Source organism: Callospermophilus lateralis, chromosome 4, assembly GCF_048772815.1.
Source record: "Callospermophilus lateralis isolate mCalLat2 chromosome 4, mCalLat2.hap1, whole genome shotgun sequence".
In the NCBI taxonomy this organism is placed as follows: Eukaryota; Metazoa; Chordata; class Mammalia; order Rodentia; family Sciuridae; genus Callospermophilus; species Callospermophilus lateralis.
Genome location: NC_135308.1, coordinates 47,005,006 through 47,032,659, shown reverse-complemented (window position 1 = coordinate 47,032,659; position 27,654 = coordinate 47,005,006). Strand labels below are relative to the sequence as shown.

At 38.6% G+C, this 27,654-nt stretch overlaps 1 pseudogene; it reads right to left on the bottom strand.

The window, feature by feature from the left end:
• Window positions 1-1,577: 1,577 nt before the first annotated feature.
• The window catches only part of LOC143398212 (SH3 and PX domain-containing protein 2A-like), a 31,076-nt pseudogene continuing 4,999 nt past the window's right edge, over window positions 1,578-27,654 (bottom strand).

Below are 27,654 nucleotides of genomic sequence, written 5' to 3'. Positions count from 1 at the left end.
GGTTCATCATATCATCTGACCTCCTTCTTCACCTGGGGCTGCTGATCTCTCTTCCTTGTTTCCCATGCAGTGCTCCTGTGATTTGCTGTCCTGGTCCCTTTTCCACATTGATAGAAGGGAGCTGAGCCATGGTGGTTGGATGGTAACCACCAGAGCATTTATACAGTCCTGCAGAACTTCTAGGACCATGAAGAGTGCAGGCTCTGCAGCCAGCTGCCTGGGTGCTTGTTCAGCTCCTGCTCTAGTTCTGCCCTGGGCAAGTCCATTGCTCTAGACCTACCTGCCTTCCTCTGTCAAGACAGACTCCTATATGGATCTATTTTGTCATGTGGTGTTGATGATCTACTAAGGAATGGGCTTAGAATTACCTGGCATATAATAAACAGTCAAAATTAAGAATTTTAACTTATCTTTTTTAATATTCCTCATTATGAGTCCTAGATCTTGTGACAGTAATATAAATGGAAGCTAGCTGGGTTCAAATTCTGACTGAACAATTCATTGGGAGTACAATTTGGAGCACATTATTAAACTAAATCAGCCTGTTAGGCTATAGGATTAATAATACCTACTTCATAACACATAGTTGTTATAGAAATAAATAAGATAAATGGAATTAAGCACTTTGTATTATGGCCAGCATGGAATAAATAGGAATTACTAAACTTTAGTTCAGTGGTTTATAGACCTTATGATTACTGATACCAGATTGCAGATCGAAGTTATCATACAGGGCCCTATTTTCATATATCAATTGGAATTTAGCTCTACTAGTATCTAGAACTGCAGTAGCAACAAATATTTTTTAAATAACCATAAATTACTTTTTTATTTTAATAAATATTTATTAAAAGTTTAATAAAATAGTATTAAAATACAAATTTTATTAATTATTAAAAATTTATAAAAAAAAGAAATGTATATACTGCATCTTTAAGTAATGAACTTTGCTCTCTGGGTTTCTTTCCATTCCATCTTAAAGTGCATTAATTAAAAAATAATGAACCACTTCTTTATCATTATTGTTCAAAAAAGAAAAAATAATATTAACATGAAGACACTAATCCACTACCATTAGTACTGCAATCTGGCAGATTAACGTAACATCCTGCTCTATTTAATACTGTCCAGCAGAAGAAAATATCTAATTTTGATTTTAAACACACTCACAAATGAAAAAAAGGAAACAAAACAATCTCACCATGGACCTCTGACAAAGGTTTGCTACAGCTGCCAGGATCAGGGTGTGGTGAGGGACAAGGGTGCTGGGATCCCAGGAAAGGCCTCTGGGATCCTGGAGGGTCAGGAGAGAGGGTGAAGGCCTGCTAGGGAGGAGAAGGTGAGGGCAGGGCCTCCCTCCAATTTAGGAAACAACAGCCCTTGGTCTTGTGATTCTGGCAGTTTATTCAGTGGCTGTGAAGCCTCATCTGTCTGAAAACAAAGGCATAGGCAGAAATCTTACTCCCAACATAGGGTGAGTCCTTGGAGAAGCTGGCTGGGCTTCTTTCTGGAGAGTTTCTCTGAGATATCAACAATGGAAAAACAACCCAAAATTGACAGAATACCTGCAGGAAATGTCACTCTCTTGCTTCTCCCTTTACTGGGGCACTGCCTCCGGGAAGGCCAGACTGGTTCCAAGCACAGGGGTCCTCCTTCTTTGCGAGCAACCATGGCATTGCCAGTAGTCCAGAGGAGTGGCTAGTGGTATCTGCTCCAGGAGGCCCAGCTGGGGTCTCCTCCACCCAGGGTGGGGGCCACGGCTGCTTCTCCACAGTTCTCTGTAAGGCTTTCAGCCCTGCCCCAGTGGGAGAACATACACAGAATGGCAACCACCCAGCAGCCTGCATGCTGCCTTACCCCCTAAGTTCTGGCTCCTAACAACAACCTCTTCCCTCCTGGGAGGGTTTTTGCCCTACCAAGCTGGGCAGAAACCAGAATGACAGTTTCTCTGTTTTGCCAAGACTGGGACATGGGCTTACTCAACCCCAAATCCCTTTTGGCAAGTGCCGTGAGGGCAAAGTCCACACAGTGGAAGCCAAACAAAATGACGTGCTTATGGAGGGGGAGAATGGGAAGCCAAATACAAAACAAAACTCCCCTCCACAGAGAACAACAGAAAAGCCCACCCAACACTCCTTCTGTTCCCATGTGAGGCTGACCCCCCAAGGAGCCCAAGCAACCCCTAAAATAAAACCCAAACCAAAAGCCTGAATTGTAAACCCCAAACCAACAAACCCTTCCTGAAACATGCAAAGGAACTGCTTACTCAGAAATATCCCAAATAGTCTGTGATGATGATGGAGCGCATGATGGCTTCCCCCACCCTCTAAACTGGAGAATTGTATTTTCCATGCAGTACCCCAAGGAGAGCAAACTCTCTTCTCAAGGCCAGGGCAATAACAGCTAAGAAGGTAGTTCCTGCTGGCACCTGGGAACTGTGTTTTCTTTAACTCCCAGGTACAGACAGTGGCCTGGCCCAGGGAGAGATGTGAGCTCATGAGACAACTCCAAGTCCCAGGGCCTGTGGTGTCTTCATATGCACCCAGCCATGGTGGGTGGTGGCAATTCCTGGGAAAGAGCATGATCCACAAACATGGATAAGGACAATATAAGGGCTACCTCTGGTGACAACATGGTAGCCACCAAAACAGCCAAACAGGCAGGATGCTGGAGGCCCCCCTATGACCACATCTCTTCCAGATTCGCAGCAAAGGCACAATTGGGGTATCCAAGATGGCCTGTCCCAAATGACATGTAGTCCCTCAATGAAGAAACCAAGGTGCACCATAGGTCCCAGCTTTCTCATGTCTGGGTTCCAGGTCATTGCCTTCCCTATTCAGTGTATCCTACCTTCCAGGCAATAGCTGGGAGGTGGGCCATCTTTCAGGTCCAACATCTGTAGGGTTTAATGTTGTCTTTCCCCTCTGGTTGACGGTGTTGAGCACCTGGACCCATCTCTTGATCTTCTCCAGGGTCTCTGACTTGCCCTCATTCTGCCTGCTCTTTAACACATCCTGCTCTTTTCCAGGGGTGTTAGGCTGCTCATTCTCATCATGCACCAAGTAGTGGGAAAGGGCCCAGCCCTCTAGCTCCCCAAACCTCACATACCACTAGCCACTCTCCTGATTTTCCAGCACCTGCACCTCCACTCCAGGGAAACTGATCTCTGAGTCCTGGATCTTCTGGGAGGTGCTACATGTCACATAGGAGGTGGCTGGCCCTTCCTACTCCTTCTTAGGGATACATGCGAGAGAAGTGGCTGGGAAGGTAATGATGTCGGCTGAGCCTCTCCTGGTCCCCCTTCATTGGGCCCTTCAGAGGCTATGTGTGGGGTAAGCTCTGAATCCTCATTCCTAGGGTGCTTAGGGCCCTTCCTTCTGGAGCTGGCCTGTGGGTCTCAGTTGGCATCCTAAAGTGCTGATGTCCATCTTCTCTTGACTCTGTGACTCTGCAAGTTCAGGAAGGGCTTAGGCTAGACAGATGGCTTGGCCTGGACACAGGAGGATCCCAGCCCTCATATCAGTGTCCTTCCCCTGGCCCTGACATTGGGAGTGCCACGAATGCCTGCATCCTAGGCAAAGCATGGCTTCAGGCCACCACTGTTCTTTGACAAGAAGGAGGAAGAGGAGGAGGATGAGGAGCAGGTGGTGTTGATGGTGATGGATGAGGAAAAGGAGGCCAAGGAGAGGTTCTTCTCCAGTTTAGCCTGGCATTCTTCTCTGTCTTGAGCTTTAGGAGTGATGATGACTTGGGGGAGCCTGACTTGGGGGAGTTTTTCTTGGTAAGGAACAATGAGGAGCCCCCTGTGGAGTCACTGTCCCCAGAGGAGCCTCTGATCCACAGGGTGTCCTCTCCATATGGCCAGAAGCCCTCATTCTCATAGCTAGTCTCCTTTTCTAGGGCCACGTCTTCTGAAGGCTCACCCACCTTGAAGCGGGCCCACTGCAGGGAGGAGGCATGTGAGGGTCTACGGGGCTGGGCAGGCTTATGGTCTCCTGAGCCTCTGTCCTCTGTGTGCTCCTCACTCAGCTCTGGTTCAGAGTCAAAGCCAAAGGTGGGGATGTCATACTCAGGCTCCTCTTACTTGAGCTTCAGAAGGGAATCCTGGCTCTTGTTGGCACCCAGAGGTGCCTCCTTGTTCTCCTTGGGCTTGCTGAGGGGTACTGGCAGCAGGACCTTGGACTGTGTCAATGTGCTCCTGCGGCTGCTCAGGTTGTGCCACAGTCTGGCTGGGCACAAAATAACTGAGCTGCCACACAGCCTCGTAGGTTCAAAACAGGAATTCCTTTATTCTACACACTCCCGAGAATGCCATGCAAACGGCCTTCTCCTGGGACACACCACCCCAACCAGACAACCCTCCTCCGGAAATACCTCCTCTCACACTTCCCCAACCAATGGGAACTCTCCGGGAATTCTGGCGAGAACTCCAAAGTAGCAGGCTGAGAACTCCAAAGTAGCAGGCCAAGGTGGACAGCAGGGGTCTAATATACAATTGAATACACAGCTTAACATAACCATTACATCTCAATGGCTTGCTGGAATCACCTCTCAACCACTCTGTACTGGCAAAAATGCCATGAGTTATTCCCACTCGACTATGGGTCTCCGCATCTCCCCCCTTTTGTTTAATTAAACACCAAGCATGTGGCTTAGGGACCGTGCCTGTTAGGCTGTTCAATACTACATAAGGTCCTTACCCGTCATTCGATGAGCTGACCTCAAGGCGTCAGCCTCCCGTCTTAGGTTGGTACCACTGAAATTGGATGTTACCTGTCACTGACTACCAGTCCAGCATACAGCCATACTTGTGGATAGGCCTATGCACCAGTGGGGGGGTGAGGTTCTTTGTCTCACCTCTGTTGGCCCCCAAATTTGGCCTTGGTGCCAGTGTGGGGGGGTGAGGATCTTTGCCTCACCGGTGTTGGCCCCCAAATTTTAGACCATCACTAGCAGAAGGGAGGAGGATACAGAAATGCCATGACACCAAGCCAATTGATGGCTCCTTTGGAAAAATTGTACCACTGGTGACATCATCAGCAAAGATACTCCAGCACTACCATAATTTGCTGCACCAAGAGATAGTTTACAATGTATACAAGTGATACATAGTCCAGGCAAATTCTGCAAGCAGTTCAAAGCAGAGGAACCTATCAATATGTCCATTTCCTCCCAAAGTAAATCAACTCCTTGATTGAGCATTACTTGTTGAGTTATTATTCATTGATGCATAAGTTCATACAGTTTACTGTGATAGCTATCGAAGAAGCTGTAGTTTGGTTTTATCTTTGTCTTCACTGGCACTGGGATAAAGATAGGAATTCTGGCAATGATGGCTAAAAAAAATTATGTAACATTCCAACAGGTACTAAGAAAACAATTTTCTAAACAATTTACATTATCCTGAACAGAATTATTAAATATAATAAAAAGAAAAGGTGAAAGTAAACAAACAGTTCTGTTAACCTCCTTATTTGTTCACATATTAAAACAATCCTCAACAGCTGTTTACTCAATTTAAATTAAACCATTTAAATCACGTGAATAATAAAAATATTTGGATCCATTTTTTCATGAGCGCTCCTCATACATGATATATGGACATACGCACATACAGACATATAACACAAAACACAAGTGTGCACACATAACATACAACACATAAGACAATAGTAAAGGCCTTGTAGATTTACACAGGTGAAATCTCCATTGCAATGTTTAAAAACTCCATAGTCAAAAAATAAAACTGATCAGAAAAACATTAACCTAGGTCTGTATGAGCTCAAAAAATAAATAGAACTTTATGATGTGGGAAAGGGCAATAATAAAATAGATATTGAAAAAGACATCCTGGTTACCACCTGGGTTTGACTCTTTTTTGGATATCCCATCCTTATTCCTGTAACTTGCATAATGGGACTGAAGTTATTCCCACAAGCAAGCCCCAAGGTTTTTTTACATTTTAAATAGGCTTTAATGGTGTTCATTATTCATTAGCCTCCAGGTGTGGAAGAACCACTGTTGTAGATGTAAGAATAGCCAACCTGGAGCTCTGGATATCAGCTCTTATGAATTTGAGTCAAATCATCTTCTTTTTTGGTCTGTAGAAATCGCTTTGGTTAGTCTCTCTGGAATCCAAATCGGCTGCTGTTCTCCCTGTGGAAACACACAAACACAACCCCAAATCCAGACAATCACTGGGTCAGGACCTTTCCATTGTCCTGTTAGAATATCCTTCCAAAGTAACTTAGGCTTATGTACATTTTTTGGACACATATGCCTTTCTGCAGCACTAAGCCCTGATGAATCCAAATTTTAAAAGTTTAGAGTAAAAAGGGTTATTTTAAGTTTATCTTTGGGGGATATATACCCCTTTCCAATTCCCTCTTTTTGCTTTAATAAGTACATTTTAATAGTTTGATGAGCTCTTTCAACTATGCCTTGTCCCTGTGGATTGTATGGGATTCCTGTTATATGAGTAATGCCGAATGATGAGCAAAATTATTTAAAAGAGGTAGAAGTATAACCAGGACCATTGTCTGTTTTTAACTGTTTTGGAATGCCCACAGTGGCAAAATTTTGTAAGCAATAAGCTATAATATATTCAGTTTTTTCTCCAGCATGAAGGGAGCCCATCAAAAATCTAGAAGTATCAACTGTAACATGCAAATATTTTAATTTTCCAAATTCTGGCAAGTGTATGACGTCCATCTGCCAAATATGGTTAGGTATCAGTCCTCTAGGATTGACTCCAAGATTAACTTGTGGTAAAAAGGTCACACAATTTTGACATTGTTTTATTATTTGTCTAGCTTGTTCCTTAGTTATTTTAAAATGCTTTTGTAAAGTATTAGCATTGACATGGAATTTTTTATGAAAATTTATAGCTTCTTCTATTGTAGAGAAAATGTGTATGTCATGTGTAGTTTTATCTGCTAAATCATTGCCCAAACCAAGGGCTGCAGGCAATCCTGCATGTGCCCTGATATGTCCTAGAAAAATGAATCTTTTCCGTCCCAGAATAGACTCTGTATAGTGGAAAACAAAGAGAAAACAGTAGAGGAAGGGAAATCCTACCAGCATCTTCAAGGGATACTATAGCATTAACTATATACTGACTATCAGAAAATAAATTAAATACAGAATCTTTAAACATCACAAAAGTTTGTAATACTGCATTAAGCTCTACCTTTTGAGCTGATTGTTTGGATACTAAAAATGTAAAAGTTTGTTCAGGGGTAACTACTGCTGCTGTAACCATTATTTGACCCATCAGTGAATATATTTGGAGCATTCATGATAGGTGTTTTTCTTGTAATTTTTGGAAAAACTACAGGATGCAAAGACCAAAAAGACAACAAAGGATTAGATGGTAAGTGATTATCAAATGAAACATTAGATTTACACATGATTGTTGCCCAAGTATTTAACTCATTAGCTAACCCATCAATTTGATCCATAGCATATGGAGTAACAATTTTATTGGGAGAAATTCCAAATACTCCCTTTGCTGCTTTTATTCCTTTGAGTATTAATTGTCCTATGGACTCAGGATACCTAGTAAGAATAGTGTTAGGAGAATAAAATAAATGTATCCACAATAATGGACTTTCTTGCCAAAATACTCCTGTAGGAATATTTTTTGTTGATATTACAATAAATAATAAAGGCAAACTTACATCAATTCTATCCAAATGCATATTTTCCATAAATATTTCAATAATTTTTAATGCCTTTCTTGCTTTAGGCATTAACATGCGGGGTGAATTTGGATCTGATGGACCTTTTAGGATATCAAATAAAGGTCCTAACTCTCCTGTTGGTATGCCTAGATAAGGCGTTATCCAATTTATGTCTCCTAATAACTTTTGAAAGTCATTAAGTGATTTGAGTTTATCTACTCGTATTAGAATTTTTGGTGGGCGGACCATGGTTGAGGATAATAGAACTCCAAAATAATTAATTGGAAGATTAAATTGTAATTTATCTATTGCTATCTCTAGATTATAATTTTTAAATAAATTTGTAAGTGTGGCATAACATTCTAGCAATGATTTTTTTTATCTTTATGTGCCAATAATACATCATCCATATAGTGAAATATTTGTAGTTCAGGATTTTGATTTCTAAGTGGCTGGATTGCTTTGTTAACATAAATTTGACACATAGTTGGAATATTAGCCATCCCTTGAGGGAGTACATTCCATTCATATCTCTGATCAGGACCTTCATGATTTAGTGCAGGGATAGTAAATGCAAAACGTAGACTATCTTCAGGATGAATTGGAATTTAAAAAAATAAACAATCTTTAATATCTATAGCTAAAACATACCAGTTTTTTGGCAAAGCAGACAATTGGGGATTCCCCGATTGAGCAGGTCCCATAATAACCATCTCATTATTAATGGCTCTTAAATCTTGCAAAAATCTCCATTTACCAGATTTCTTTTTAATGACAAAAATGGGAGTATTATGGGGAAATACAGAAGGTTGTATATATCCATCTGCTAATTGTTGTTTGACCAGGTCATGGGCTACTTGTATCTTTTCTTTAGTCAGGGGCCACTGAGGAACCCATACTGCTCTTTCTGATTTCCAAGTAATTTTGATTGTCTCAGTGGCCCTTTCTGAAAACCGAATCCATGTCTATTTATTCCTTGATCTATTTGAATTGGTGCTGTTATACCTTGTTCTTGTTCTCTTAATCTTTTTTCTTTCCTAAAGCCTTGTCTAGCCTTAGTAGTGGGCACATTAGGATTGATGTTATTTGTTAATGTCAAACCTAATTGATCTAGGACATCTCGTCCCCATACATATATAGGAAGATGATCCAATACATATGGCTGTATAGTTCCTTCACATCCTTCAGGATCCTTCCAATCTAATATCATTGCACTTCTATGGGGATTAGTTGCCACTCCTAGGCCTCAAAGCATTTGAGTTTCTTGTTGTAATGGCCAATGTTTTGGCCATTCTTGATGAGATATGATGCTAAGGTCAGCTCCTGTGTCCAGTAGCCCATTAAATTCATGTCCTTGAATATTTAGTTTTAGCATTGGGTGAGAATCTAAATTTAAAGACAGTATAGCCCAATCCACACCTGTGGAGCCAAATCCCTTGGAACCTCTTTCTACAGTATGACTGGAAAATTTATTATGCAGGCTGGGTAGAAGAACTGTGTCCCAATGATAAGCCTACTGTTCCTTGGGGAAGAGGTCCTTTTACTCCTGTGGGAATGATTTGAACTCCCATCTCTGGAGTTAGTACTGCTCTGGCAGAGGCACAGATGTCCAACCCTGTGTTCCCTCTAGTTTGTCTGATGAGGGATTTAATGGATAATGTCCTTGAATATTTAGTTTTAGCATGGGGCGAAAATCTAAATTTAAAGACAGCATAGCCCAATCTACACCTGTGTAGCCTAATCCCCTGGAACCTCTTTGTACAGTACAGCTGGAAAATTTATCAAGCAGGCTGGGTATTATTAATAACTGTGCTATTCTATCTCCTGGTGAAATTACTGATATACCTTTTGGAGAACTAGCTATAATTTTTATTTCACCTTCATAATCAGGATCAATTACCCCAGGACTTATCATAAGTCCTTTTAGAGTGGAAGAACTGCGTCCCAATAATAAGCCTACTGTTCCTTGGGGAAGAGGTATTTTTACTCCTGTGGGAATGATTTGAACTCCCATCTCTGGAGTTAGTACTGCTCTGGTGGAGGTGCAGGTGTCCAACCCTATGCTCCCCCTGGTTTGTCTGATGAGGGATCTAATGGATAATGTGTCCTGGGCACTACCATGATGGTGTTGCTGGGTTCCTCCATTGCCCCGTATATTTGTGGTTGTGGGCCCCAGAGCATTGGGCCCCCCTGTCTGTTTTTTGGCAATGGAGCCTGATGCTTTTCTCCATGATATTGTGGGTAAACACCTGGTACTTGTCTGTTTTTTGATAATGGAGTACCCTCTATGGTGGTTTGAGAACGGCATTCATTAGCCCAATGTCTCCCTTTACAGCATCGTGGGCAAATACCCGGTATTCTCCTCCTTTGATACCTAGTTTTGTTAAACCCTCATCCTATGGGGCAACTCCTTTTAAAATGTCCCGTTTGTTCACAATTGTAGCATGTTTTCGGTCTGGCATCTAAACCCTGTTGTACTGCAGCTGTCAGGACTTGCCCTTGTTCATTAATGTCTCTACATAATTTAATATATGTGTTTAAATCTCCATGTTTCCATGGTCTAATGGCCTCCTTGCACCATCTGTTTGCTTGCTCAAAGGCTAGCTGTTTAATTAATGACATTGCTTGCTCTGTATCCCCCAAAACTCTGGTAGCTCTTTGAATAAGCCTATCTACAAATTCAGTGTAAGGTTCATTAGCTCCTTGTATTACCTTAGATAATTGACCTTGTAAATCTCCATGTCCTTGTAAAGTCTTCCATGCCCTAACTGCATCTGCAGCAATTTGTGAGTATATAGCAATTTGTGAGTATTTGTAGCAGCTGACCCTCATAAGGTTTTTTTCCTAACAACATATCTAGATTTCTCTGAGGATAACCAGCTGCTGCATTTCGCCTATCTGTCTCCATGAAAAATTTCTCATTGGCAACCTTCCATAACAGGTATTGTCCTCCATTTAGCACAGCTTTACACATACTAGTTCAATCTGCTGGCATCGTGTTCAAGTTGGTAATGGATTCGACCAAGCTTATGGTGAAGGATGCTTGAGGACCATAGGTTGTTACAGCCTCTTTTAGCTGTTTCACTGTTTTGAATTCTAAAACATGGTGAATTCGCTACCCTCCTGCCTGTTCAAATACAGGGCATGCTAATCTTTGAGGTACTGTCTCAGAATCCCATCTATCAACAGGAGGGTTGAGGGCCCCATAGGCAGAGCTGTTGGTTGGACACTTATGCCCTCTGGTGATAGAAAGGTGTTAGTAGCAGCCTCCTGTTGTAACTTTTCCCCTGATGGCTTTTTCTGCTCTAAACTTTCTTCCCCTTTCTGACTATCTCAAGAGGCCTCCTTTTTTTCCTGATTTAATATGTCTTCTACCATAATCTGAACTGAAATCTTTGGACTAGGCAAACAAAATCGTATCATCATCCACAATGGCAATGTGCCAACTGGCAGAGTTCCTGGGTTTTTCTTTTCCCTGTCCCTTAAATCTTCAACATGATGGTCCCATTGTGATATATTCAACAACTCCCACTGAAAAAGCCATGGGCTACATTTTTGTATTTTATCAACGTATGCCCTGACTCTTTTTGGTTTTACTGGGATGCCTCCTTCCTCTAACAATTTACTTAACATTCTTTCAGTTTGTTTTTCGCTAATTTCTGACCCCATCTTTCTGCTACAAGGATAACGCAACTCAAACAGATAACTCAAAACAAAACCAAAGCAAAACGAAACAAAAATGGAACAAAAAATCATTGTATCAATTTTCCTATTTTTTTGAAATGTATATTCATGGTCTATCTTTCTTTATCTCTTCCTCAGGGCTGAACAACTTCACACCTTGAGCCAACCATTTTTCCCAGTTTGCCTGAGAAAGTTCTAGGGATAGGCAGCTTGAAACAAAAACAAAACAAATCAAACGAGAACACATTGTTTTTTGAAATGGTCACCCATTCTCTTGTCTTCCCTCAGGGGCGAGCAATTTACCTTATCACCTACCCTCAGGTGTTCCCCGCACGGGCCACCAAATGCTGCAGTATGGCTGGGCACAAAATAACCAAGCCGCTACACAGCCTTGTAGGTTCAAACAGCAACCTTTATTTCCAAACTCTCACCAGCACTCTACACACACTTCCCGGGAACACTCCCGAACGCCACGCGGCTCCTCCAGAAACCACCAACCAGAAAATCTCTCCTCTGGAAATCCCTCTTCCCGCATTTCCCCAACCAATGGAAACTCTCCGGGAATCCCGTCGAGAACTCCAAAGTAGCAAGCTGAGAACTCCAAAGTAGCAGGCCAAGGCGGACAGCAGGGGTCTAATATACAATTGAATACACACCTTAATATAACCATTATCATTTCAATGGCTTGCTGGGGTCACCTCTCAACCACTCTGTTCTGGCAAAAATGCCATGCATTATTACGACTCGGCTATGGATCTCAGCAAAGTTGCTTTTAAAAAGTACAGCATATGTTTTGGTCTTCCTTTTCCAGGGTTTTGAGATGAAGTGTGAGCTCATTTATTTGTTGGTTTTTTTCTTTTTTTGAGGAATGAACTCCAGTCAATGAATTTCGCTCTTAAAACTGCTTTCATTGTGTCCCATAGATTCTGATATATGTGTCTGTATTTTCATTTATCTCTAAGAATTTTTTGATTTCCTCCTTTATGTCATCTGTAACCCATTGATCATTCAGTAACATATTGTTCATTTTCCAGGTGATGCAGGATTTTTCCTTCCTTCTTTTATCATCGATTTGCAGTTTCATTTTATTATGAGCAGTTAAGATGCATGGTATTATCTCCACACCTTTATATTTACTAAAAGTTGCCCTGTGGCATAATATATGGTCTATCTTTGAGAAGGATCCATGTGCTGCTGAGAAGAACGTATACCCACTTGATGATGGTTGATATATTCTATATATGTCAGTTAAGTCTAGGTTATTGATTGTGCTTTGAGTTCTATAGTTTCTTTATTCAGCTTTTGTTTGGAGGATCTGTCCAATGGTGATATCGGTGTTTTGAAGTCACCCATAATTATTGTGTTGAGGTCAATTTGATTCTTGAATTTGAGGAGAGTTTGTTTTATAAATGTTGCAGCACCATTATTTGGTGCATACGTATTGATAATTGTTATCTCTTGTTGGTGAATGGTTCCTTTTAACAATATATAGTGTCCTTATTTATCCCTTTTGATTAACTTAGGTTTGAAGTTGATTTTATTCGATATGAGTATGGCCACTCCTCCTTGCTTCTGAAGACCATTTGAGTGGTATGATTCTTCCCAACCTTTCACCTTCAGCCTGTGTATGTCTTTTCCTGTCAGATGAGTCTCCTGAAGGCAGCATATTGTTGTATCTGTTTTTTTAATCCAAGTTACTAGCCTATGTCGCTTGATTGGTGAGTTTAAGCCATTAACGTTTACGGTTACTATTGAAATATGGTTTGTACTTCCAGTCATGTTTATTTATTTATTTAGTTTAATTGGCTTGTTTTTCCTCTTTGGTAATTCCGCCCACTTTACTGGGTTACCTCCCACTGTTAGTTTTGGGTGCTGTCTTTTATTTCCTTATCTTGTAGTGTTTTGCTCAAAATGCTTTGCAGTGCTGGTTTTCTGGCTGTGAATTCTATTAACTTTTGTTTATTGTGAAATATTTTAATTTCATTGTCAAACTTGAAGCTTAATTTTGCTGGATACAATATTCTTGTTTGGAATCCATTATTTTTCAGTATTTGAAATACATTGATACAAGATCATCTCACTTTCAATGTCTGTGATGAAACATCAGCTGTTAACATAATTGGTTTATCCCTGAATGTAATCTGCCTCCTTTCTCTTGTAGCTTTTAATATCCTCTCCTTGTTCTGTATGTTGGATATCTTCATAATAATGTGTCTTGGAGTTGGTCTATTACGGTTTTGTATGTTTGGGGTTCTGTAGGCTTCCAGAATTTGGCAGTCCATTCCATCTTTCATTTCTGGAAAGTTTTCTAAGATTATTTCATTCAATTTATTGCTCATTCTTTTGGTTAGGACCTCTATACCTTCTTCTATCCCAAGGGCTCTTAAGTTTTGTTTTTTTTTAATGACATCCCATATCTCTTGGATGTTTCACACGTGGTTTCTTACCAGCCTTTCTGCATTGACTATAGTCTTTTTGAGTTGATAAACTTTGTCTTCATTATCTGATGTTCTGACTTCTATTTGATCTAGTCTATTTGTAATATTCTCATTTGAGATTTTGATTTGGTTTATGGTTTCCTGCATTTCTAGGATTACTGTTTGATTTTTTTAAAAAAATCTCTATCTCCTGGTAGAGTTCATTTTTGCTTCTTGAATCTGCTTACGTAATTCATTTTCAAAATATTCTTTCATTGTTTGGACTTGCCATCTAATGACTTCTTTAAGATTCCATTCCATCTGAGTCAGGTATACCTTGCAGAAGGCATGAAATAATTAAAATCAGAGAGGAAATCAATGAAATTGAAACAAAAGAAACCATGGGAAAAATTGACAAAACTAAAAATTGGTTATTCAAAAAAATAAATAAGATTGACAGACCCTTAGCCATGCTAATGAAGAGAATAAGAGAGAGAACTCAAATTAGTAACATACGGAATGAAAAAGGTAATATCATAACAGACACTACAGAAATACTGAAGATAATTAAAAATTATTTTGAAATCCTATATTCCAATAAAATAGAATATAGTGAAGATATTGATAAATTTCTTAAGTCATATGAATTGCCCAGATTGAGTCAGGAAGATACACACAATTTAAACAGACCAATAACAAAGGAGGAAATAGAAGAAGCCATCAAAAACTTCCAACCAAGAAAAGCCCAGGACTGGATGGGTATACAGTGGAGTTTTACAAAACCTTTAAAGAAGAGTTGATACCAATACTTTTCAAGTTATTTGAGGAAATAGAAAAAGAAGGAGCTCTTCCAAATTTATTCTATGAGGCCAACCTCACCATGATCCCGAAACCAGACAAAGACACATCAAACAAAAAAAACTACAGACCAATATCTCTAATGAACCTAGATGCAAAAATCCTCAATACAATTCTGGCAAATTGGATACAAAAGCATATCAAAAAAATTGTTCACCATGATCAAGTAGGATTCATCCCTGGGATGCAAGGCTGGTTCAATATACGGAAATCAATAAACGTTATTCACCACATCAATAGATTTAAAGATAAGAACCATATGATCATCTCGATAGATGCAAAAAAAGCATTCGACAAAGTACAGCATCCCTTTTTGTTCAAAACACTAGAAAAACTAGGGACAACAGGAACATACCTCAATATTGTAAAAGCTATCTATGCTAAGCCTCAGGCTAGCATCATTCTAAATGGAGAAAAACTGAAGGCATTCCCTCTAAAATCTGGAACAAGACAGGGATGCCCTCTCTCACCACTTCTATTTAATATAGTTCTTGAAATACTGGCCAGAGCAATTAGACAGATGAAAGAAATTAAAGGCATAAAAATAGGAAAAGAAGAACTTAAATTATCACTATTTATGGAAGACATGATTCTATACCTAGCAGACCCAAAAGGGTCTACAAAAAAAACTACTAGAGCTAATAAATGAATTCAGCAAAGTGGCAGGATATAAAATCAACACACATAAATCACAGGCATTTTTGTATATTAGTGACAAATCTTCTGAAATGGAAATGAGGACAACCACCTCATTCACAATATCCTCAAAAAAAAAAAAAAATACTTGGGAATCAACCTAACAAAATAGGTGAAAGTTTTATACAATGAAAACTACAGAACCCTAAAGAGAGAAATAGAAGATCTTAGAAGATGGAAAAATATACCCTGTTCATGGATAGGCAGAACTAACATCATCAAAATTGTGATATTACCCAAAGTTCTCTATAGGTTTAATGCAATGCCAATCAAAATCTCAATGGCATTTCTTGTAGAAATAGATAAAGCAATCATGAAAATCATGTGGAAAAATAAAAGACCCTGAATAGCAAAAGCAATTCTAAGCAGGAAGTGTGAATCTGGAGGTATAGCAATACCAGATTTCAAACTGTACTACAGAGCAATAGTAACAAAAACAGCATGGTACTGGTACCAAAACAGGCGGGTGGACAAATGGTACAGAATAGAGGACACAGAGACCAATCCACAAAATTACAACTATATTATATTTGATAAAGGGGCTAAAAGCATGCAATGGAGGAAGAATAGCATCTTCAACAAATGGTGCTGGGAAAACTGGAAATCCATATGCAACAAAATGAAACTGAATCCCTTTATCTCACCATGCAGAAAAGTTAACTCAAAATGGATCAAGGAACTAGATATCAAATCAGAGACTCTGCATCTGATAGAAGAAAAAGTTGGCTCCAATTTACATATTGTGGGGTCGGGCTCCAAATTCCTCAATAAGACACCCATAGCACAAGAGTTAAAAACATGAATCAACAAATGGGACTTACTCAAACTAAAAAGTTTTTCCTCAGCAAGAGAAACAATAAGAGAGGTAAATAGGGAGCCTACATCCTGGGAACAAATTTTTACTCCTCACACTTCAGATAGAGCCCTAATATCCAGAGAATACAAAGAACTCAAAAAATTAAACAATAAGAAAACAAATAACCCAATCAACAAATGGGCCAAGGACCTGAACATACACTTCTCAGAAGAGGACATACAATCAATCAACAAGTACATGAAAAAATGCTCACCATCTCTAGCAGTCAGAGAAATGCAAATGAAAACCACCCTAAGATACCATCTCATTCCAGTAAGATTGGCAGTCATTATGAAATCAAACAACAACAAGAATGGCAAGGATGGCAAGGATGTGGGGAAAAGGGTACACTTCTACATTGCTGGTGGGACTGCAAATTGGTGCAGCCAATTTGGAAAGCAGTATGGAGATTCCTGGGAAAGCTGGGAATGGAACCACCATTTGACCCTGCTATTGCTCTTCTCGGACTATTCCCTGAAGACCTTAAAAGAGTGTAATATAGGGATACTGCTACATCAATGTTCATAGCAGCACAATTCCCAATAGCTAGACTGCGGAACCAACCTATATGCCCTTCAATCGATGAATGGATAAAAAAAATGTGGCATTTATACACAATGGAGTATTACTCAGCACTAAAAAATGACAAAATCATGGCATTTGCAGGTTAATGGATGGCATTAGGGCAGATTATGCTAAGTGAAGCTAGCCAATCCCTAAGAAACAAATGCCAAATGTCTTCTTTGATATAAGGAGAGCAACTAAGAACAGAGCAGGGAGGAATAGCATGAGAAAAAGATTAACATTAAACAGGGATGAGAGGTGGGAGGGAAAGGGAGAGAGAAGGGAAATTGCATGAAAATGGAAGGAGACCCTCATTGTTATACAAAATTACATATAAGAGGATGTGAGGGGAAAGGTGAAAAAAACAAGGGAGAGAAATGAATTGCAGTAGATGGGGTAGAGAGAGAAGATGGGACGGGAGGGGGGATAGTAGAGGATAGGAAAGGTAGCAGAATACAACAGTCACTGGTATGGCAATATGTAAAAACGTGGATGTGTAACCGATGTGATTCTGCAATCTGTATATGGGGTAAAAATGAGAGTTCATGACCCTCTTGAGTCAAATGTATGAAATATGATATTTCAAGAGCTTTGTAATATTTTGAACAACCAATAATTTAAAAAAAACTAAAAAAGAACAGCATATGTAATATTTTTAAAAAGAAGGAACTTGAAACTTGAGTTGGTTTTCATGTCATTTTTTCTAGACTACTACTTATTTAAGCCTTCAAAATCATTTTTCAGATGTTGTTTTGACTTCTTATAGTATGTGAAAGCTTCTAAGTCATTGAATCATTATAAATATATAGCAAAAAGTAGGATAAGATGTGACTCTTTGAAATGGCTTTATCTCCCGAAGGTGAATTATGTTGTTGTTAAGATAATAAAAGACATCTAATATATTTTTTGTCCCTAGTTATGCTTGAATTGTTGATGAGCCAAAACTAATGTTTGAAGGAAAGCATTCACTAGTAATTTTTGGTTTTCTAATGTCTCTCAAGTTCAAAAGCATTATGCCACCTTGTATGATTAGACCATTTCTATGGCCAGAATTTTATCAAAGTAAACTAAAACATTTTCAAGTTCTATAGGGTATGAAAGTTTAGAAACTTTTTAACAAATGTAATTATGTGAGGTTACACATATGTTAATTATTTTGTGGTGAATATTTCACAATGTACAGACATATATCTGAATCAACTTTTGAGCTGGGAATGGTGTCACACACCTGTAATCCTAGTACCCACTTAGGAGGCTAAGACAGGAATATCACAAGTTCAAGGCCAGCCTCAGCAATTTAGGGAGACCTGTCTCAAAAAAAAAAAAATGGGCCCTTCCAGATCCATTAAGCTGCAACACCATATGCTTCTGCCCTCTACCACCTCATGACCAAGTAGGCCTCACCAGATGCCAGCACTATGCTCTTTAACTTCCAGAGCCATGAGCTAAATGTCTTTTCTCTATAATTTACCCAGGGTGATATTCAATTATAGCAACAGAAATTATACTAAGTTTCAGAGAGATTACTGGTCAAGGCACAAAACTAAAAAGCAACACTTTTGGGACTCAAACCAATTGTCTTCAGTTTCCTACAATATAGAAGAACACAAAAACCAGGCTGCAGATTCCTCTTTAATTGCCAGAGCTGTTTCTGTTTGGATATAAAAGTCACTAAATGAATCATGAGTTTGTTTGCATCTACAGCATCTGTATCAAGATACCTACTTTCAAGTGAACTTCCTGAGCATTGTCCTCATCTGAACATGAGGGTCAATAACACTTTCATCATCATCATCATCATCATCATCATCATCATAATCATATTCACTATACAGAGTTATTCCCATTACTTTTTATAAGGAGAGAGAGAGAGAGAAAGAGAGAAAGAGAGAGAGAGAGAGAGAGAGAGAGAGAGAGAGAGAGAGAGAATTTTTTTAATATTTATTTTTTAGTTTTTGGCAGACACAACATCATTGTTTTGTATGTGGTGCTGAGGATGGAACCCAAGCCGCACGCATGCCAGGCAAGGATGCTACCACTTGAGCCACATCCCCAGCCCAAGTCATTCCCATTATTAAAGGGACAAACAGAACAGACATTAAATGCTTTTCCATTCCTTTCCACTCTCCTTTTCCCATTTCTTAGTAGAAAGAAAAAAAGTGAGGATTCTTAAAAATCATTTTTTGAAAGATTATAGGATTTTTAAATGGTATAGAAACTATAATAGCATATCAAATAGTAAAAAGATACCAAACCACAACCAGCTAAAAAAGTTGAGTCTTGGTCAATTGACATGGGCACCTGATCTTACCACTTATTTAAATATAAGAAAGTTTTGCACCATTCATGTCATCATTCCCCAAATCACCAGAGATGATAATGACAGATGCAGTACCCCACGTGCCTCCTGAACATTTCCAGAGTTCAGGAACAACTATTCGTACACTTTCCCAAAACTTGTAATATCATTTCCTACCAAAATTCTGTCACAAATTTTTTTTCTTTGTAAGATGCAAGCATTGTGTTGTAGAAAATCAGTAGCACCCTATAATTATAAGCTGGTGAACTAGGTGTGGTTGTGCATACCTTTAATCCCAGTGGCTCAGGATGCTGAGAATAAAAGGATAATGAGTTCAAAGACAGCTTCAGCAAAAAGCGAGATGCTGAGCAACTCAGTGAGACCCTGTCACTAAATAAAATATAAACTAGGGCTAAGGATGTGTCTCAGTGGTCAAGTGCCTTTGGGTTCAATCCCTGATATTCCCCACCACCAAATAAAAAGATTAATGTTTCCTTTCTGACATGTTATCCTAGGAAATGGGAATCTTCATTTCAGAAAATCGACTGTGTATAATTTATTAACTGAGACATGTCAATTTGCTTGACAAAAGGATTCACCATCATAATCCCATAAGGCGTTTGAAGGAGACATCAGAAAACTCAAGGAGAGATGCTATGGGCATCCAGGGAGTCCAAAAGATGATTCCTATGAGTCCCAGAAGCTTCCATGGATCAAATACAATCAGTAAACACTTTCCTGATTTAAATGATTGTTACAGTGCAAAAAAAAACTATCACTCTTGGTAAAAATCACTAAACCACCCCAGGGGTCCCCCAGGACACCCCACAAATCACTCAGACCACCCCAACCTCCAGAACTGTGGCTGAAAGCCACTCTGACTCACTGGTACTTATGCCAAGGCAGTTGTAAAATATTTTGAATATCACTCCTGGGTATCATCAAAACGGCTTCTTAAATAAGAATCTTTCTCCCCCCTAAAATTTTAGGCACCTTTCCCTTGAGCTATTTGATATCAAAACTGCTTCTTAAATAAGAATCTTTCTCCCCCCTAAAATTTTAGGCACTTTTCCCTTGAGCTATTTGACAGTGTTTTCTTCCTAAAATATACTAGCAGGTGAAAGTAAGTTCCAGCTCCATAAAATTCATCTCTTTCCTATGGTAGGTTTTCATAAAATTATGTAAGTTAAAATTTAATTTAGAATTCATACACAGCCTGATTAAAATTCTAAGCTGTGACACTACAATTTTTTAAACTATAGAGAAACAGAATTTTCTTGTGGATGGAGCAAAACTATATGTAACAACACAATTAATCACTCATTTATTTGGAACCATGTATTATTAATCTCTTTATTCATCCCAACTAGAGAAACAATTCAAACATAAAAGCTATACAGAGATCATTAATGACAAAGAAAAATTTTGGTACTATTACTGAAAATACTCGAGTTTATAAAACTACACAACAGTGCAGCATTTAGAATGCCCCTAAAAATTATAGAGAAGACCCAAAAAAGTGACCATTTATCCTTCTGCTTAACTTTAAACTGTATGAATTGTTTACAAATGTGCATTGCCCAGTCAGTAAGAGCTTGTAACATGGAAAATATCTGCATTTGAAGACAGAAATAACAGTCTTAATTTTCAAAAGAAAATGATTAGCTATAGACGAATTTACAATTCACTAAAGCCATATCACTGTGATTTTATTACCTAAAGTGTGTAAGAGTGCCATGAAATTCTACTTGCCAAACAACAGCTTAGAACATAGTCACACACTTAAACGTATTTGACAATAAGTAATGGTCAATAACAAAGAGCCATGCACAAAAAAAAACTGGTCAAAAGAGGAAGAGTCAGAGCTCTGAAGACACAGGGAGACACACAGATGCCCATGTGCATAACAGGCACCAACACAGATTACATTGTGCTTGTATTTCTTTTTTCAAGTTCAAGATATGATGAGGTGCTAGGTAAAGCAGAAGGTCAACCCCAAGGGAGTCATAAATGAAAGTAATTGACTTATCTCCACAAACACAATTTCCAATACCTGTAAGATCTACCATCCCCCAGCAGCTGAGCACACTAAAATACTCCAGTCTAAAGTGTACATGCCCCTTCCAACTTCTCCATCATGTTAGCCAGCATCTCTTGCAGGGTCCACAACAAGAGAGACTGCTCCAGCCCAAAGGTGTTGATGGAGTTCCTGGGGAACATTCTACAAGCAAAGAGGAAGAGGTGTAAATATGTCACCAGTGTCAAGCATTCATGCCCCATCTACCTTGGTGTCTATCCTTTAGCTGCTTCACAGTAAGAGGGAATGTCCTTGCTACCCCTGAATGGTTAGCTGCCCATCACCACAAGACACTGTCATTACTATTCTTGTTTCATACATTATTAAACTCAGGGTAACATGTGCTGCCATGCCTGGACTTTGTATCCTGAAATGCACTGCATTGGAGCTTTGTATGTAGTTCCTGTGGTTCCCTGAGACAGGGACTATTACTACCACCAGAGAAAAAGAAAGCAGAGAAATTAGGTCACTTTTCCAAAGACACACAGTCACAAAATATTCAAGCCAGGATAGAAATTTGGACTATTCTATCTCTTATGTATTGGTTTCTAAACCATCAAGCATTCTGTTGATTTAAAAAATAACATTTAGGGCTGCTTAACTGAGAAGCAATGGCACCTGTATAATGTGTCTGTACAGCGAGCTGGGAAGCAGAGAGGAGTCTCCAGGGGCCACTGCCCCTGCATCAGAGAATTAGGTAGCAGCACGCAAGGCTGGGTGGAATTTACATTGGCCATGACCACCACTGTGGGGACTAAGAACAAGGAGGAGGAGTCAAGGTGCAAGAGAAAAATCTGAAATGGATGTTACATGAATCATTTTAAGAGCTGCACACAACTATGAACATTTCTAAGGCCTTTTCTCATTAAAGTACATCAAGATGAATGAATCTGTCTCCTTGGATCTTTTGGAGTGTCCTGTGTGCTTCTGCAAAAGTCTTGCCTTAGCAGCACAGGTTTTGCAAAGCATGTTTTCTGGGATTTTAGGTTCCCTCAATTGTCCCGAGTGCAGAACTCTTGTTGGCTCCTTTGATGAGCTTCCAGGTAACATTCTGCTCAGCAGAGGCCTTGGAAACCTAGCCAGTGGGGGCAGTGTTACCAATTGCACAAATGTACTTAGGGTTCAGGGCACCACTATGTCTAATTGTAGTGCAAAACATTTTTAGAGCTCCCAGTGTGGATGGCAGACTCAGGTGCAAGCCTGAAGGCCTCAGTGAGGGGTGTACTTGTTACGATGTCCTAATGCATTATACAACTGTGAAGAAAAAGAACCTGGAGACTTTAAATTCAGCAAATGTGACATCACCATTTTTTGAACTCATATTGATAAAAGCTGGCTCCACAGTGTAAGTCAACGGGATCCATGGTTTCTCCCAGCCAACTTAGTGCAGATTATTAAATCATTACCTCATCCAACTACCCCAGTGCAAAGCATTTTATGACTTTGAAGTAAGACAAGGAAGCACATAATGACCGCCTTTCATTTGTTAAGAATGATGTTCTGACTGTGATCCAAAGAGTGGATGTAAGCTGTGCTGAATGAATGTTGGCAGACAAAATAGAAATATTTCTGATATCCTACATTGATTAACTTGGCTGCTAAGCAGCTGACAGAATGGGATAATCCTCTCATGCCAGGAGTTGATGCTGAAACATATACCTCAGCAGCAGCCCAGAGCAGCACTGCCCCAAAACACTCCCAACACCAAGAAGAACACAATAAAGCAGCACTCCTTCACTTCCTTCCTCATGGAATGCAAGTCCTTTCATGCATCCCAGAACTGCCACTCCATGATATTCAGTCCTCCTGTCCTCATCAGCTCCAGCAACCTCAGCTGCCACAAGGATCAAAGAACTTACTGGGCTTTCCTTCAGTGCCTCTTCTCAGATTCATGTGAGTACTGCTGTATTCATTGTGATCCCACACCAAAGCATCCCAGTGACACCTGGCCCTTCATTCACTTTCCTGTTGGATATCCACTCTCCAGGTGCCCGTGGAACTATGAATTCTCCCTAGCACCCCCTCTCCTGGCTTCCACTGTCCTCACCTCCATCTTGCCAGGAACTGTGCTGCTTCTGCTGGAATGGGATCCAGTCTCATGGCAGAATCCATTGCTGACAGGTTAGAGGATTGAATATTATGAAGATTTTGGTTCTCCCCAAATTTATCTATAGTTTTGATGCCATCTCATTACTAAATGTATATATTAATTCCAAATATATATATATTAATTAACATATATTAATTCAAAAATATAAGCAGGTACAGATAATCTCATAAACTGGGATTATGGTATGGTAAAAGTAATTAAAAAGTGATGAAATTTGAGTATCAATTATTTCTGATTTTTATATGATCTACATAGTTTTTAATAATGTCTGGGTTAAACTATGATTTGCACAATTTATAAAAACTACTCTTATAAATAAATAAATGTGATATGACTTTAGCAAACCAATGATTCAGGTATCCAGAGAAGTTTAGGTATCTATGATTTTCTTTGCAGCCATTCTTAAATACTGGAAAAATATTAGCCTAGTACAAAAAAGAAAGGAAAAATAAAGTGAAATAAAGTTCAGCCCCTGCCACTGAATATATAATTTGATTTTCAAGAGTATGTAGGTTTTTGAAGTTATAAATAGGTAAAATTTTTTCTGCTACAAAGTTGGCTTTGCTTACAGATTATAGGTAACATCTATGGATTTTGATCTGAAAAATACTTCATATAATGTTCTGCAAACCATTTAAGAAAAAGAGGTCATGAAGTGTTCATGCTTCCTTTAAAACAATATACATTTTGCTCAAAGTCTACTTCTCTGGCCACAAAATGTAAGTTGACCATTGAATTTGCAAATTGCAGACAAAGATGATGTATAATTAAAGTAATCCCAAAAGACTAGAAATTTCTTTACCCATTACATCATAATAAGTCCAGAATCCTTTTATTTATCAGATAAATTTTGATTCACGAATGAAAACTAACAAGCCATTGGTTTTCAATATGCCATAGAATTGCTACTGTGCTGCATTCTTGCAGATTTCCTTCCACCTATTATTCTCTATTTTAAAGATGACCCAAGCACAAATTCCTTAAATTTTAATTCATGGACAGCAGCCTGTGTCTTGTGTATTGCATAGGTGCCAGTGTCTGAGGTGTGAGATTGTATATATGGAAAGAAAAGCCCTCTGGCTAACAGGAGCTGAAACAAAGGGCAGCAGGAGCTATTTGTTTCTATTAATATTTTTAGACATGGAATATAATGAAGAAAGATGATTTGACTAAAGATGGACTTAGAAGGAGCAGTATATAAAAAAAAAGTCTAATGAAAAATGATGAAGATCTCACTGCTCTGAATCATTGGAGAAATGAATCTTAAACTAAAGATAATACTGTGAACAGGCCATATTTAATGTTAATATGAATCTATATTTTGCTTCTTGCATGCACTTGACTTCACCACATTTATAGAACACATCTGCTGGGTTGTGTAACCTTCCAGCTGAGTCCTGATTTCTCAAGTTTTTAGATCTGACATACATGTAACACCCTGAGTTATTGAGGTCAACCTGAGGATCATAAGTCCATGAAAATAAATATCTTCTTTACATTCTGCAATTAAACAAGTTAAAAGAAAGGGATTCATAACATAGGGTAATGAGTTTTTGAAAAGTCAAGAGACTGTGCTATATGATTTCAATTTTAAACCATCATCTTGATAATGTTTAGGGCTTTAATTTATGGAACAAACAGGCAATATTTATATTTAACAATAAATACCTGAATATTATAAATCACCTTAGATGAACATTTATGGGGGAATTTCAGTGAAACTTCTGAACAACTTGTCACTTTTATTGTTCAGCAATGATTTGTAAAAATGATATGCTAAGTAATCCTAGAGTATAATTTAGGGACACAAAAACAACTGTCAAGAAATAGGCAGAGATCATGTTTCATCAATATTTGCAGACTAAAGTAATTAGTATTAAATTAATCATCACAGCTTAATTGAAGCTCTATGTTTAACACAATATTTATTAGACTTGCTATTAATGGAACTTTAAATGCTACCACAACTTGAACTGTAGGTTTTTAAGTGTAGATAATGAACCACTGTTGCCACACACAAAAAAAGAACATGGGCCTCTTCCTGTTGTACAGAGTGAAGATAAAGAGGACTCCCTTCTTCCTCCTCAGGATTGTCTATATGGTTGGCAAGATATCATGTTGAAGACTGCTGAAATAAATAAACAAAATCCTAAAAAAGTAAAAGTGCAGTAGCTAAGACTGGAAGTGATAAAAGAATTTTCATTGTCTTCAAAGATACTGTTTTCAAATGTGTGCTTCTTGTGTGTTTTATCTAAATGTCACCATAACATACAGTCATGTGCCACCTAAAATTTGGATAAACCACAGACCACATACATAATAGCATGTACCACACAGTCCAGCATGCAGTAGACTATACCATGTAAGTTCCAAAATTGTGCACAATGAAGAAACTACCCAAGATACTTTTCTCAGAGGTATCCCTCTTGTTAAGTGCATGACTGTATATTTAAAAATGCTCTGGTTTATGGTGGTAAAGACTTAGCCTGAACATGTTTCCCAAACCCTTCAGCATTCCCTTCTTGGCTTTCATTTTATCTGTTTTTTTCTTCTCTTTTCCAGTTTTGTTCATTTTCCTATCAGTAGGGTCCCCTTTCTCTTGGTTCCCATTCATTTTTCTCTCCAGAGAGTGCAAAGACTGATCACTAGCTGTGGATATAGATTCTCTTCCTGATTGTGAACTTTATTCTCTGTCTTCTACCACTGGATAGTAAAATAAAATAAAGATAAGAAATATGGTGAATCACAGCCACAAAAATAAGTAAGCAAAAATGTTTGAGACCTTACTTCTCTACATTTTCTACAGCATAATGGTCCTGCTCTCAACTTGGATGGCAACACTCTTTAATGTTGAGTAGAATTGGAAGGAGACATGTGATGTGGATGAGTCCCATGCACACGTCTGCTATGTGAAGAGGATGCACCAATAGAAAGACAGAAGCAGCTTCCTGGCTAGATAGCTAGATACTTCTGTATGCACAGTAACATTCTGGTTGCTACACAATATCTATGAGGGGAGAACTTCAACCCTCCTTGTAGAGCACAGACCTCTCATGGTCTTTGCAGTACAGTGGAAAGATAAAAGAAAGAAAACAAGCAAGTTTTATTCCCCATATGTTTCCTTTCTTCTTGGTTAAGGCAGTGTAGACACATCCTGCTCCCTCAATAATTTGGTAAACTGTACCACTCACTATAAGCCCACAACTGTTAGCATAGGACTTCTTACCTCAGGGTTTCAAATAGGTCTATTTATGATTTGTGAACACCAAGGAGTAGGCTTTTTGGTTTATAACAACATATCCTCCAGGGCTCTGTAAAGTTTCTTTATATTGTTAATGCCAACATGATTAGTAAATGCTAACCTAACATTACCTTTACTCACTACTCAACAGGTACTCTCCTCTGAGGGTAAGTCCTAAGAAAGCATGAGTAAATATTTGTTGGCTAGATGACCATTTAAAAAAAGAGCTGAAAATATGAAAAGCTATCTTTTTGCTTTCTATTTATAAAGAATTACCCTACAAATTTTAAAACTATCATGATAGAAACAGATTCTTTACGAATGGTATTTTCATTGGAAAAGCCAAAAAAAAAAAAAAAGTACAAACTCTATACAAGATGACTCACAGTCCTCACAAGGTACCATTTTAAAATGGCACATAAAGTGGCTTAAACAAATAAGCCATTAATACTGGAAGATTTTACTAAACTCAACAAATCTCCTCACCATCACCAAATTCAATCACTTAATGATAGGTAAATAGCAATGTAATAAAAATTGATGAGCGTGGACTCCTGGGTATGCAAAGTTCTACATAGGAACTGAACACATTGGGTACATAAATATTGTTTTTTATTTCTTATTTTAGTTGATTATTTTGACTTTGGAAAAGGAAAAAAGACGTAGGAAATGAACAGCCAGTGATACAGATGGTGTAGAATAACAGGATTTGCTGTTCTGGCCACTGACTTTTAACACAGAATGTTGAACACTTGGCAAGGGAAACAGGTTTTTCTGAAAAACAAATGTAATAATACTAATAAGATGATGAAGACAAAGATAAGAAGTAACTAGCATTAAAATGAAAACTTGAGAATCTTTTATACTAATATCATAGGATGGGAATAATAATTAATATGATGAAGAACCAAGTTTATCACCATTAATGAAGATCGAGAAGAAAAAGTCAATTGATATTTAGTAGAGTACTACAGAAGGGGTTTCAAAATAGGAGAAAAGTTCAAATTCATGAGCCCTAAGACACTCTACTCTAAAACAGACTTATTTAATTTTAAAATCATCTCTCAGTACATCAGGTTAGAGAGACAAAAATACTAGGATTATTTTTTCATTGTTCACTTTCATTCGCATTCTAAACTTCTCTCTAATGCAGGCTCTCATATGAATTGG